At 40.0% G+C, this 16,046-nt stretch overlaps 1 protein-coding gene across 1 annotated transcript in view; it reads right to left on the bottom strand.

The window, feature by feature from the left end:
* The window catches only part of Drl-2 (Derailed 2), a 942,221-nt gene that overhangs the window by 213,027 nt on the left and 713,148 nt on the right, over positions 1-16,046 (bottom strand). The gene's annotated exons all lie outside the window — the stretch shown is intronic.

Here is a 16,046-nt window from a genome sequence, read left to right as displayed (position 1 = left end):
TGATTACTCCCCACAAATGTGGGAAAATAAAGTTATTACGTCTTATTCGTATTAAAACATAAGCATGCATTTTTGGGTATCTGTAGTTCAAACAACCTGTAATATTTTACGGCTAAATAGGCATTACCATTTATTAAGTTTGCTGGCGATCCCCTATGTTATCAGTGTACTATGTCTTCTGGTTTGTTACATTCATTGATCTGTCTCAATCATATCCTCGGCTTTGACAATATGAAGTTGAAGGCGACTGATGTATGAACTATGCTAGTAACGCCATTCCTTATGCAGCCTGTCCCTACTATGAATGGTGCGAAAAAGTTGCTCATAAGTGTCGGTTAGTGCACGCATTTCAGAGGGATTGGCGGGCTGATATGTAATAGCAAGTTCTGGCTAAGTGAGGAAAGAAACAGGAAACTACCTCACTACTAGTTTCCCTAGTACGCGCCATCAGTGATGCCTAGGCCATCTATGACAGAACATGATGTCTTAATTGAAGGGAGATGGCATGAATAGCTCTTTGGCTTTACTGCTTGCTTCCCACTCGGAAGTCTGAGGTTTGAATCCCGGTCGATTCTGGGTCGAGATTTTCATCTCAAGAATCATGTGGTGACCGGTCGTAAGGTGAGATCAGACCCCGTATTTTCAAAAAAATCGAATTACTTTTCTTGATCTATATACATATTTTGGGCTTTCTCGTACATTTTGGTGTACCATTTTTGTAATAAATCTGTGCGCGCATGTGTATTTTTAATTTAATTCTTAATTTTACTTGACATAACAAGATGTCTACATCGGTGTCTGCATCCTTTCAGATTTATATACATACTTCATAAACTGTATGATCTAGAAGGCTGTGGTTTTGTTTGCTGTTCTTTGTATTTTTTATTAGATTGACTGCACTGATTGTGATTATTCTTTGCTAAAGAAATGCCTTTATGGGAAGACACAGAGTGTAAACGAGGCAGTTAACGATATTTTGTGGACTCGGATTCCAAAAAAAATTCTTCTTAGGCATACAAACTTTATTGATTACTAGTAGGTGTGTGTGTGATGCAATGATCTCCTTCAGTGTTGGGAATTCTGGAAAAAAAGGGTTCTGATAAGCTGGGAATAAATACAGGACAGAATACAAGTACATCGGAGACTCTTGACCGACTAAGAGTGTGGAAGACTGAAATTTCTGCTCAGCAAATGACCAAGGAGGAAAGAAAGAAGAGAAGAAGGTGAAGAGGAAGGATCAGATTATGAAGCAGGATGCTTTTAACCAGTTCTTCAGGAATAAGGATGTATGTTTCCGTATCATTACCGTTTAATTTCAATTTTCTCAACACTGAAATTTTCGGACACAAACCCTATTTTCTCAGGAACTAACAGAGATATAAATATAAAATTCGTGGAAATAATTCATATAGTAGAGATGATTATATGGATCTACAGTGAGTGTTTTGAGAATAGTATAACTAATGCTATGTTGTATAAAAGCGTTTTATTTAAAAACGAGGGCATATTAACAAAATGTATCTCAGTTTTCAATTTGTGTACCTTCCACATTCTAGATAAGTGAACTAAATACATCCAGACGTTTAATTGTTAAACATTTGGTAGTGATATCTTCAATACTTCGAGGGATAATGGGTCAAAAATTTACAGAAATTAGAATTGTCGGTATAGGCCAGGTATTGCAAACCTCTACTGATTAGCGTATTAATTAAGGTCTTGTTTATTACTTCTCACTGCCTAATGTGCCATCGGTTATTTCCCTATAAAATCATAATGGAACCCCTCATTTGACTTCATTTTCTAAACAAGGTAAATTTCATGAATAAGGCATGTTTTTGTTCTAAACTAATAAAATCTGTAAAAAAAGGCCATAGAATGTATTGGTATATATACTCATGTTCATGAAAAAACAGAACAACTTGAAAGACTAGAGATAGGAAGTTCTTCATATTCACAGGACATGTGCATTAGTATGTTCTGCAGAAACAATTAGCATTTTAGTCAGCTGGTGCCTAGTAGGGACTGAGTCATCCATCGGCACTGATAACTTGTTCCATGCGTGATGGCATAGACGTGTATACGGCGGGAATGGCGCCCTGGGGTATAGCAATCCATGCTGCATTCACCAGGTTCCATAGTTCATCTTCGGTGGTTGGCATTGTGTCGTTTCACCATATCCTACACATTTTCTGTTGATGACAAGTCCGGTGATCGGGCGGACCAGGGCAACAGTCTGACATCCTGTGGCAACAAGAAGGCAGGTGTTCATGTAGCAACATGTGGTCGCGCATTGTCCAGCAGAAATATGGCGTCCGGGGTGTCGTGCAGAAAGGGTATGGCTACGGGTCGCAGGATGTCATTCACGTATGTCAAACTGGTCACAGTGTCCAGGACACGCACCAACTGTGATTTGTGGTTGTACCCAATAGCACCCCACACCATAAGGCCTTGAGTTGGGGTTGTATGTCTTGTGCGAATGAAGTCAATGAGATGAGATTGTTCCTGTCTGTGGCGAACCAAAATGCGGCCATCATTTTCAAACAAACACCACCTGGATTCGTCCGAAAACACTATCTGCTGCCATGCGTGTCTCCAGTGACGTCATTCCATGCACCATTGCAGTTTATGTTTATGCACATTGATCAAAGGTAGGCGGAGTAGTGGACGACGCGCTGGTAACCCAGACCGTAATAAATGGCGACGGACTGTCACTCTTGATAGTGTACGATATGTTAAACTGTTCTAGAGTTGCGCCAGAGCCGAGGATCAAGCAGATCTGTCCTGAACTGCCATTCAGGTGAGGTGCCGATCTTCTCGAGGGGTTGTCTGGGTGGTGCGACCAAACTCATCTCGTCGTGTTCTACGGCCTTCTGTGAACCATTCTGTACACACCCGTTGCACTGCCGACACACTTCGTCCCACACGAGCAGCAATTTGCCAGATGAATGCATCACTTTCTCTTATGCCAATAATGCGCCCTTTTTCATACTCACTCATTTGACGGTACGGTTCTCTTATACGTCTACGAGGCATCCTGCACGTCTGCTCAAGTCACACTGATCCATTACCTTCGGTTTATAGCGACAACGAGAGCCGCAGGCACATTTTACCAGTCGGTGGTGGTGCGCCAAAATATCAATGTGGACCTTGAATCTGAGGGTCGACATAGTTCAAATGCTAATCATGTCTTCAGAACACACTAATGCACACGACCTGTGAATATGAACTTCCTATCTCTAGTCTTTCGAGGTGATCTGGTTTTTAAGAACATGAGTGTTCTTCTTTATTAGAACGTAATGTTAAAAAATTCTATGTTGCTAGATTTTTTATCTACTTATCACGTGTTGAAGACATTAAAATATGTTAGTATGTTGTGTGGTGTGTCACAGAAGTCAGAGGTTCGACATCCCTGCTGTAGGGTCTCTGATCTCACCTAAAACCCCCGCCTGAATGGCACCACTGACCCCAGAAAATTTTGGAAAAGAATGAAGAATGTTTTATATTGGTTGAACATCCTACCAAGTTTCATTCCAATTACTCTAGTCCAATCAGAACAGTTCCCTTATAAGCGAGAGAGGAAGATAGCGTTAAAAAGTGGAAATATAGTCTCAAAGATTCATATCAAATAATTATACGCTCCTTAATTTCCTGAGAGAGTTGAGTTCCCACTACTTGACATTAATGACAGCCATCAGAAATTTCATTTGTACAGAAGCAGAGTGTACATTAATGCAAAACACATACATGTGATCTATAATATTTACCTAAAGGTTTGTGTGTATTTAGTGAAATAACAGATGCACCACTCTATAACCAATTAATTACCACAGAAATGTAATAAAAATATCATGTTGTAACCGAATGATCAACATTACAGTCACCAAAATACACAGAAATAGATATAACGACCGGTATTGGACACAACCTCGGGGCACAGCCCGCAAACAACTTTCCCTACAGCTGAGTGCCGGTGACAATATACACATGACTGTTGTGTTTTCTATTCCACCAATAATAATCACGATATACTAATAATAATACATTTGAATGGTGATCATGGCATACAGCAGAAAACTGAAGAGTCTACCATGGATCCAATAAGTCAAAAAGTGCCTGGAGAAACCCAGATAGATATATCAGAAATAGTAGACAGAAATCTTTTCCGTAAAATATTAAACAGATAAGTAGTACAGCCATGCAAAAGAAAGCAGCTCGATTTGTTTTCGGTGATTTCCGAAAAAGAATAGCGTTACAAAAAATGCTGCAACGTGTGGGCTGAGAAGACTTGGGAGAAAGGAGACGAGCTGCTCGAGTAAGTGGTATGTTTCGAGCTGTCAGTAGAGAGATGGCGTGGAGTGACATTAGTAGACCGATTAGTTTGAGTGGTGTCTTTAAAATTAGGAAAGGAAGATAAAGTTGGAATTCAAGAGGACAAATTGGGGCAAATATTCGTTTCTTACAAGAGGAGTTAGGGAACGGAATAACTTACCAAGAGAGATGTTAATAAAAATTTCCAATTTCCTTGCAATCTTTTAAGAAGAGGCTAGGAAAATAACAGATAGGGAATCTGCCACCAGGGCGACTGTTCTAAATGCAGCAGTGATTGATTGATTGATTGATTGATTGATTGATTGATTGATTGATTGAGAATGAAGTTCCAGAGAGAGCAGGGACCAATTGAACTGAAGGAAGGAAGGAAGGAAGGAAGGAAGGAAGGAAGGAAGGAAGGAAGGAAGGAAGGAAAGAAGCCCACGGAGAAAAAATGAAAGCCATATGGAAGACCAGAAAGGCGAATCATAAAAGCACTGCGTGATCCAACAGGTCCATAATTTAATAATACTAATACTAATACTAATACTAATACTAATACTAATACTAATAATATTCATTTCAATTTATTTAGGAATAACCTCTTGTATTTACAGGCTGCCACTAACTACAAAGTAAAACATATTAAAATTTCTGTACAGTTCTATTAATTGAAGAAAACTCTAAATTTTAAAGAAACAGTATAATTAGTGCGGCATTTCATTGCTGTAGAGGATCTTGATGGAGCTTCGGAGGGCGAGAGTCACAATTTCGGGATGAGCTTCATTGGAGGTTGGAAGCGCTTTCACGTGGCGACAAAGTAACGAGGTACGGTGCCGCGAGCTCCGACCATTATTTCAATTTCCTGAAGGTGGTATTTAGATTTGTAGTAAGGGATATTGGGTTTGAATATTTTATCTTTTCTAGATTGACTTTCTCTGGCTGATCGATACGGTGCTCGAACCTGACAGTCGGATCTAAGATGAATCCTTGAGAACTGTTGTCTTTAAAGGCTGTCAATTATCTGTGAAATGTCCGACTCGTTGGCTGAATGGTCAGCGTACTGGCCTTCGGTTCAGAGGGTCCCGGGTTCGATTCCCGGCCGGGTCGGGGATTTTAACCTTAATTGGTTAATTCCATTGGCCCGAGGGCTGGGTGTTTGTGCTGTCCCCGACATCCCTGCAACTCACACACCACACATAACACTATCCTCCACCACAATAACACGCAGTTACCTAAATATGGCAGATGCCGCCCACCCTCATCGGAGGGTCTGCCTTACAAGGGCTGCAATCGGCTAGAAATAGCCACACGAAATTATTATATCTGTGAAATACCGTTTATGGTCAGTCCGTGTACCTTATAGTTTACATTGACTCCCTTCTTTCTCAATTCTTCAGCAATGAATGATCTGATCTGGTGGTGCCGCGTGTTTCTTAGGAACTCCCCATGTCTGCAGAATCCCAGGACATGACCAAGAATTTATTTCTCTCCGTGGCAATGCCGACAGAGGTTGTTGTCCAGGAATCTGCCTGGCCTCTCTCCACTCGTTACAAGACAGTTCGTATGATCTCACACCCAAGAGTTTGCTAGCGTGTACTATTTGTAAAGTTGCACTCCTGGTTCTTTTTGCGGTAGTGAACACCATGAAGTGAATTCCAGTTATCGTAGCTCTTGACGGATAATTATGAATGGAGAAATTGTAAGATGATGACAGGCGCGCTAGGTGACCGGAGGATTAGGAAAAGGACGAAGGGAATGCTATTTTTATTCTATAACTTCTTTAATATTATAGTGTTGCCTCTAGGACAAAGTATTCTTCATTTTCTAATACAGTAATATATTACCACTGCTTAATTAGAAATACTCATCTTATGGCAATATGAAACAAAACTATGACATAGATAGACAAATGAGCTAAGAATTATGTTAACAAATAATACTGAAAATTAATATTGAGCCAAGGATGGAAACTACCGATATATCTTTCAACAGATGTTTTTCTATGCCTTATGAGGTCCAAAACTGGGACAAGAATTTCTAAACTGTTCCCCTGGCTCCCACCATGAACCCCATGTCAGATATATTTTTCAGTCCATATTCTGCTGGCGAGATGTAGTGTTTACAGTGCACTATGTCTTCTGGTACGGGCTAGAATGAATTTGTTACTTTCATTGACCTGTCTCAGTCTCATCCTTGGCTTTGACAAAATGAAGGTGACCGAGGTATGAGCGATGCTAATAATACCATTTCTTATGCAGCCATTCCCTGTTATGAATGGTGCGAAAATATCTCTCATAGGGTCAGTTGGTGCATGCATTTCAGTGGGCTTGGCAGACTGATATGTAATAGCAAATTCTGGCTCGGTGAGGAAAGCAACGGGAAACTACCTCAATCCTCATTTCCCTAGTACGCCTCTTCAGTGACGCCTAGGCTATGACAGCTGTTGGCGGAACTGCGGAGGATCAAACCAGCCTTCGGGATGAATATCCAACATACCTTTTTCTTTGCAGATTCTTAAATGCTCTTCTTCCATAAGTTCACTTCCTCCGACTGACCAGGATGAGATTCAGATAACTTTCATCGATCCCATCTGACCTCTCAGGGTCTATTCGTTTTCTTTTTCAACCTCTATGCTATTAGCTTTTCGAGACCTTGGGTTTCTTTAATTTTCACGTCCTTCGTGGCCCTTCAATTTCTATGTCCGATATCCTCATTTTTCGAAGTGTCGGACTTCTTACATTTTCATTCTGATCAGTTGTACTTCCTCTTAAACCAAAAATTAACACCACCAAATTTTTGTTTACCTTTCACAAGTGAGTGGCATTTTTCGGAAACAAATCCGTGAATATGGGAGCATGAGATACGAAAACCCCGCTAATAGAATAAAGAGAGCTTCAAGGTTTTGAGTAAGATCCCCGGCACATTTACTTTCAGCAATTTTAAACGGAAAATATATTACATAACATTACACTACTTTGAATGAGTAGCCTTTTCTAAATTCTTTTATAGATCATGGAGAATGTTATTATTATCGATGAAGTAGATTGTAAGATACAGATACACTGGAGATATCGAATGTTGGATAATGTGGTGAAATTTATTCAACACAAAATCTCGTAGAACCAAATACTGACAAAACAAAACACGGTATTTTAGGTTGCCTTATTTGTTTTATTATTATGCTATTGGCTTTACGTCGCACCGACACAGATAGGTCTTATGGCGACGATGGGACAGGAAAGGGCTAGGACTAGGAAGGAAGCGGCCGTGGCCTTAATTAAGGTACAGCCCCAGCATTTGACTGGTGTGAAAATGGGAAACCACGGAAAACCATCTTCAGGGCTGCCGACAGTGGGGTTCGAACCTACTATCTCCCGAATACTGGATACTGGCCCCACTTAAGCGACTGCAGCTATCGAGCTCGGTACTTTATTTGTTATGCCAACGTAAAGAGTGTCTATTTGTCCAGTCAATGAGAGAAAATCATCGGATTTAGTGTCGGTTGGTTTCAGAGGAGCGGAGCTTTCAATGCAAACATATAAAAATGGAGTAACTTTAAAAACAATTTTGTAAAGCTAAACGCTCTCTCACTGTTCAAAGAGCCAAAACTCATCAGCGACATATTACCTAACATAGATGATGAATCGTTACTCAAACCAAACAAACAGCACATTGAATATTACGAGGTAACTTACGCAAGGCGCTTACGAAAGCTACATTCTATTTACCCAGTCTCATTACTTCCTGAACTTGTTGCACAATCGGTACATATTGTAATATTATGGCATAATAAAGTGAATATTTGGCATTTGTTAGCTATGTAAATTTATTACTCACTCTGGCACAGCACCTTTGCTTCCATAGGTAGTGTATTTTTCATATATGATCGTCCTTTTCGTGAGCTGTACATATTAAAAATGCCTCGATTTCTTCAATGAAATATAAAATTAAATACATTTTTCATATAACAAAGAACTTAAGCAGACTAGTGCGTCCAGATATTTTGACCAAAGATGCAGTATGATAGATATTCACAACGAGTTTCTTCCATGGGATAAGAAACATGACTAAATTGACCGTCAAGGTCAAATGAAGAAGTATTCAAACAATAATGTGAAAAAATTACTCTCCTTTGAAAAAATAACATATCACATTGTTATGCACCAGTGCAGCCACTCTTTGGTTAATCTTATGCGTACCAGTTTCCATTGCCTGAATCTCTTATAGTTGTGCATTGTATTGTTTTAAAGCCATCCATATATAAAGTCCCTATTCAGTCATTCACAGTTATAATTGGTACTAGTTATAGATTTTTATATCTTCTGTACAAGAAAAGAAATACAATGAACCTCTCACGGCCAGGACTTTTGTACCTTTTAAATGAAAAATACGTTTCTATCAGTGAAGTTATTGTCATATACTCGTCATGACGACGTAGGTAGACAGCTGTATATATTAGGCATGAGTTCGAACTACGTACATTCTGACTTATGTTGCTTTCCACAGATGTACTGAGAAATCAGGAATGTTTGGGAGACCAGTTATGGGTTACAAGAACAGTGCAATGATGACCATGATACTTGAAATGCTCAGTGAAATATACTATATTCCAGTGACATCATTGAATCAATTTATTTCCCCTCTGAGGTTTATCTCTATCGATAAACACGAGATACCACACCTTACCTGGCGCCTATGGCCGTTAACGCTTCAAGTCTATATGATCTGACACCATAGTTAGCCTGTTAGAATCCCGTTCGGTAGAAGTATTTTTACCAACAGAATGTTAATCGACAGAGTACGGGATGTGGTGTTATACAACGTTTAATCACTACAATGCGTGCCAAAAACCTGAATTAAATTCCAAACCTGTCCACAGTGCTCATATGGAGTGAGGGCATATAACACTGTAGATGGTGATTCGTGCTACGTCAAAGTAAAATTCCGAGATACAACCGTACTTAGTATGGTTTGTAAGGAAATACTATAATGCCTATTTTTTGATTCCGTTCAAATGCGGTATAAAATCTGGAAAGTGTAACCGTATTTACGCGAATAATACCCGCATATCTTTTTAAATTGAGGCACGAAATTGGGGTGCGTGTTTTATTTGAGTCAATTTTGGCATTCTTTTTTCAAAATCATCCTTCCTAAAGTTAGGGTGCAGGCATTATTTTGTGGCGGGGATTATTCGCGTAAATACGGTATATTAATAGCCCATTTAGAAGGTCCGGTTACTTTATAGATAGTAATTTCGAATGTTGAAGACAAATTCATGTACTATTTTAAAATACAAATTTCGTTTCACATTTTGTTAATGCTGGAAACTTTATATTTGTATAGGATTGAGATGCTGTGTATTACAGCTGAAGACTAAAGAAATTTGCACACAGACAGTTAAAGCACAGGGGATATGTGAACTATTCTTTCCCATACACATCCCTGTAGCGTATGTGAACTGTGAGTGTGTAAGTGAGGTTGAGGAATTCTTTACTGACGGAATCTTTTATCCTATAATTAACTGCCAATGCTAGATTTGATTGCTTCTTTAGGTGTGTTTATTAAGCAAATTCCTTCCCAACGAGACCAAGGTACTTGAATATGCCTACCATTTCAAGGATCTCCACTTCATGTTCACAGGTACGTTACGTCTGTGCATATAATTTATATTCCTTTGTTCTTCTAAACACAATATACTCTACTTAGTCTTAATTGCTGGCCCGCACCATTCCAGCTCATATTTGTGTAAAGTATTCTTTTCTGTACTCAGTACTTTGCAGAGACTATTTATGAAATGGGAGGAAATGTATTATAGTAAAGATGAATACTCTGGAAATTAAACAAGCAATCTCCCGTGAATAGAATTGTCCCCATCTTTATAAGGCAGATACGCTGGCAGGAGCTAGTGTTTACAGTGCACTATGTCTTCTGGTATGGGCTAGAGCAATTTTTTTACTTTCATTGATCTGTCTCTGTCTTATCCTTGGCTTTGACAATATGAAAGTGACTGAGGTCTGAGCGATGCTAGTAATGCCATTCCTTGTGCAGCCAGTCCTGCTATGAATGCTGTGAAAACGTTGCTCATAGGGTCGGTTGGTGCATGCATTTCGGTGGGCTTGGCGGACTGATATGTAATAGCAACTTCTGGCTCGGTGAGGAAAGCAACGGGAAACTACCTCACTCCTTATTTCCCTAGTACGCCTCTTCAGTGATGCCTAGGCCATCTATGACAGCTGATGGCAGAGCTGTTGAGGATCCAACCAGCCTTAGGGCCGAAGACTGAACATACATACACATTTGTTTAATCGTTTTTCTCGGTATAAAAATCGAGCGTTAATAACGACATTTCTATTTGACTTTAGAAATTGTGAAACCTCGTGGTAATTTATTTTCTGAAAATTTAGCGATGTCACTGACAATTATTATGAAATACGAATTTGTTGTGATGTGCACCAGGGATACTATATCATACCCAACAAGTTAGATGGTCTTTAAAAATATTTACCGAGCTCGATAGCTGCAGTCGCTTAAGTGCGGCCAGTATCCAGTACTCGGGAGATAGTGGGTTCTAACTCCATTGTCGGCAGACCTGAAGATGGTTTTCCGTGGTTTCCCATTTTCACACCAGACAAATACTGGGGGTGTACCTTAATTAAGGCCACGACTGCTTCCTGCCCAGTCCTAGCCATTTCCTTTTCCATCGTTGTTATAAGATCTATCTGTGTCGGTGCGACGTAAAGCCAATAGCTATAAGAAGAAAACTATTTTGGTTTGCTTGCTAAACGGTCACAAGCTTGCCGATATTTCTTTCAACCAGTGGAATGAAGAAATTTCTATGGATGATTTATTTGGCTTTTCCTACACACATCTAGAAATTGTTTTCTGATGAAAACCACAGAAACATCTAAATCTACGAATCCTCTTGTTTAGGATAGTACTGTTTGTAAAGTTTCCAAAATCCTTAAATTTCTCTTGTTTTGCGTACATTGGGAGTAATTTTGCCTCCTCCGAAATTCATTGCTAATTTTTTGCCACAAAGGATTTGTCAAATTTCGTTTTCCCTTCACGCTATTTTCCATCTTTTATTTTTGTAATTTTTAAAATAATCTAACCTTTTCCATACTAATATGTGAACGTGAATCGTGGACTTCAAGAAGGAAGTGGATGATTAAGATCCATGAAAACGAAATGTTTTGCTGGATAAGGATGTCCATGGACTGTTCACAGCACAAATAACTCTATCCTAAAAGAGCTTAAAACGGAAAGCAGAATCTGCGCCCTGGTTCCTCTCCTTCAGCCCAAATACTTTGGTCAATTAATGAGAGAAGAGGATCAGAAAATACGGAGAATTTCATCATTCAGAGTAAGATAAACAGAAAGAGACTACGAGGAAGAGACCCAATAAGGTATATTATACATATTAGCTGTAAATATGGAACAATAGTGTCATCATCATCTTCATCATCATAACCAACATTCTTTTGTCTTATTCAGCTCCTATGGGTCGGGGCATTTGTGGCGCTCTCCACCTTCTCCTCTCCTTCCAAAATTCCTCTTCCATCGTTTTCTTCCAGTCCAGCTTTCTTCTTCTTCTACTCCTCATTATTTAACCGATTCACCTTGTTCGACGTCTCCCTCTTTCGCTCTTTCCCCCAAACTTCATCTCCATAATCTGTTTTTGGTATTTTTTCTTCTCCATGTGCTCTTATAAGTTTTCCATTTACGTTTTCCATTACGACCTCCTTTCTCATATCTTCGTTTCTCAGGCTGTTTTTCCTTGTCTTTCCAATCATATTTCTTAGGTATTTCATTTCACTGGCTTGAATTTCACTCTCCTCTCTACTTATCATCGTCCAGGTTTCAGCCACATGAGTCACTATGGGTGGAATACGCATTTTGTACATTATCTCCCTACACTTACTTGGTACTTCGTTGTTCCAGACAAGGTTTTTTACACTCTGGTAGGATGCATTGCCTGGTTGCACCGTCTTCTTAATCTGCTCGCCCAGCCTTGTATTCTGCATTAATAAACTCCATATGTATTTGAAAATGTCAACAATTCCAAGGGTTTGACCACCAATTTTCAGAATGCCTTTCTCTTATCAATCTTCTCTTGTGAAGAACAATACAACAAATCAATGACAAAAAAATCATCCAGTCTAAGATACATATTGCCATAGTGATGATTCAATTAGTAATGATATCACTTCCAATTCACCAAGACATCCATAGAATCACATCAACCTGACTGAAATCCGGACACACTCTTCTCCTGCTGCCTCAAAAACTGATCAAGGAAAATTACTGTTGACTGCGAACCTGGAATGGAGGACGGATTTCTAAGGCCCCCAATGAATGGAGATCAATTTTTGACCCCGCTCAGATTTCATCTCCCGCAGAATGCATGGGTCCCACTAAATAGAGTCCGCACTGGACATGGAAAAAGTGCCTCAGCGATGCATTCTTAGGACCTTCGACGTTCTGCAAGTTGTGACTGTGGTGAGAGTCATTAAGTTCATGGACTGGCCGTCTAGTATCACTGTGGTACATTACAGCCAAGAGTTTGCACCAGAGGACGTTGCCGTGACAGTTTTCCGCTAGTTCCAGCAAGAGGCACTTGCGTGTGCGTGCTTGCAATGAGAAGGGGAGTTGAATGTGAGCGGTGGAATTTGATAATATAGTTTGAGCAACAGGCAGATTTCAAGTTCTGCCAAAAAATACGCGAATCCGCTCGCGAAACGTTTTAGATTATGAAACCGAAAACGTCCCTCTCAACACGACGGGAAAACTTCGCGATAAGGGAAGTTAAAAGACTATGTGATCGTTGAACAGTTAGTGCCAGTCCAGAAATATATTGACTGTTGTACGAATACAGTACATAGGTGTATTCTGTGTTGCCTACACTGTAGGCGCCAGTCCACAAACTTATTGTAGTACATCGGTGTAATCTGTGTTGCCTACACTGTAGGCGCCCGGACACGAAATTATTGATTTCAGTACTAAAATAATAATAATCGTATGGCCTCAGCTACCGTGTGCAGACATTTCAATTTGACGCCATCTGGCTGTCTGCTCATCAATTTCGACGTTCCGTTTTACTCTAGGCCCCCACTAGATGGCAGACCGAGTAAACCGAAACTCTCTTGAGCGTCTATGGCTGAGATTTAATGAATTTTGTCGGGTAAACACCAAATGTGTCACCAGAGATCTTTTACATGCCGACATCGTACGACATGGAGTGTCGAATGGACTTTTTTCCGCCCTTCAAAAATCCGACTACCTCTGCCGGGTTTGAACCCGCTATCTTGGGATCCGGAGGCCGACACTCTACCGCTGATCCACAGTAAGAAAGGTGTTCGGTAAATTTCCAAATTCTTTGCAACTATTTAAGAAAAGCTAGGTTAACAACAGATAAGGAATCTGCCACCCAGGCGACTTCCCTAAATGCAGATCAGTAGTGATTAATTGTGATTGATTGATGTTTCTCTTACTCAGTTTGTGCGTGACTTAACTTGTACCATTAGCTAAGTAAGTAAAATGAACTCTTTGTGAAGGAAATGTTTATCCCCTTCCTGGTATTTCGTTTGACTATTTAATGTCTTTTAAACGATCATTTATTCCATTCTATATTACAAGACTAGCTCGTCGATATCGGCTAGATACATATGTAGTTTATATCCCAGAGGAAGTGAAATACGTACCACAACATGCTCTGACCAGTCCATGTTTTTAGCAGCACATGTCACGACAACCACATGTACAAATTGGGCGACATGATCAACTGTAATTCAGTATTCCAGTTCTATTCCTCATCTAAAGACTCGAGCTTATCCCAGGTATTTCTGGGGTCTCTGGGGTCAATCAGACTCATGCTGGTTTTGACCAGTGGTTTTAAGATCCAGATGCCCTTGCTTGTAGCCACATGATTCTTGAAATTAAAATCTCAACCCAGGATCGAGCGGGATCCAAACCTGAGCCTTCCGGGTAAGAAGCCAGCCGCTAAGCCACTGAGCTAACCATGCCTCCTCAATAATAATAATAATAATAATAATAATAATAATAATAATAATAATAATAATAATAATAATAATGATTGGAAAACCTACAAAACCCAACGTGCCGAAGCACCTAGGGTGTTCAGAACAGAGAAACGTAAATACAAAAAATCTCTCATTGAAAAGATAGAACAAAACTTTAGGAAGAATGAAAGCAGGGAGTACTACAGAGCCTTCAAACGCAAACTCACTGGCTATAAACCACCATCTCTATGCTTTGAGCGACAAGACGGCACACTGGCGACGTCAAATGAAGAAAATTGCAGCATTCTGGCAGATTACTTCAAGAATTTACTTAATTGCTCTAAACCGCAAAGCGCCATTGAGACCAAGGAACCCTTACTCAGGTACCCAGATTCCAGACCACCCGACAGAGATGAAATCAAGCGCCACATTGCCCGTCTCAAAAATAACAAAGCGCCAGGGGAAGACTCAGTAGTAGCAGAACTATGGATATATGCCCCAGAAGAATCACTTGATATCTTGAAAAAGCAAATAGAAGAAATTTGGAACAAGGAGACCCTACCCGAAGATTGGAAAATAGCTTTGATCCATCCATTACACAAAAAAGGCAACATGAATAACATCAACAACTACAGAGGAATATATTTGCTACCCGTGACTAACAAAATTCTATCACTTGCCATCCTGGAGCGTTTGGAAGCACAAGTCGAACATCAGATAAGGAGGGTTCAGAAAAGGTCGCTCAACAGCTGAACAGATCCAAAATCTCAAAATGATCATCAGATATTGTACACTAAGGTCCAAGCAGTATGTGTCTGTCTTTGTGGACTTTAAGAAAGCGTACGACTCCATTGACCGGGAAGTCCTGGTAAACATCTTAAATGAATCTGGAGTTGATTTGAAACTGCTGGCATTAATTAGAGCCACCATGACCGATACAAAATCCAAGGTGAAGTTCCACGGATGTCTCTCGCATTCCTTTGACATCAAAACAGGAGTCCGACAAGGTGATGGGCTATCCCCGATACTCTTCAACTGTGTTCTTGAAAAGATCATCAGAACCTGGCGGGTGAGATTACAGGAAACCAACTACAGTCCATTGAGAATAGGAACCAAATCGAAGGGGATCGCAACAGACTGCTTAGGATTTGCCGATGATATTGCTGTTCTCTCAACCGACATAGAAACCGCTAGAGCTCAAGTTGAAATTTTAAAGTAAATTGCCGAACAAACTGGTTTGCAGATATCGTTTGAGAAAACAGAAGTAATGACTAACATCAAAGAGGCTCCACCAAAACTTCATACAAAATACGGGGACATCACCCGAGTAGACAAATTCAAATACCTGGGTGAGATCATCATGAAAAATGGACTGGACAAAGAAGCACTTCAGGAGCGAGTACGCAAACTAGAAATAGCCTACCAAACATCCCGCACAATCTACAACAAAAAATGCCTTTCCCAAAACACCAAGGTACGTCACTATGAAACAGTTCTGAAGCTAGTAGTTCTATATGCAGCCGAAACCCTGTCTCTAAATGCCAACAAAGGACTCCTTGAAGAACTGGAGAAAAGAGAACGCAAAATTGTGAGAGGAATCTTGGGATCAAAGTACAGAAATGGAATCCGTCAAAAGAGATCCAACAAGGAAGTCTAGAGCAAAATAGAGAAAATTACCGACGCAATCAGAAAAAGACGGGCACGATTTTACGGTCA

Source organism: Anabrus simplex, chromosome 10 (assembly GCF_040414725.1).
Source record: "Anabrus simplex isolate iqAnaSimp1 chromosome 10, ASM4041472v1, whole genome shotgun sequence".
NCBI lineage: Eukaryota > Metazoa > Arthropoda > Insecta > Orthoptera > Tettigoniidae > Anabrus > Anabrus simplex.
The sequence above is the reverse complement of the archived record's forward strand: the minus strand, read 5'-3'. Positions and strand labels throughout refer to the sequence as shown.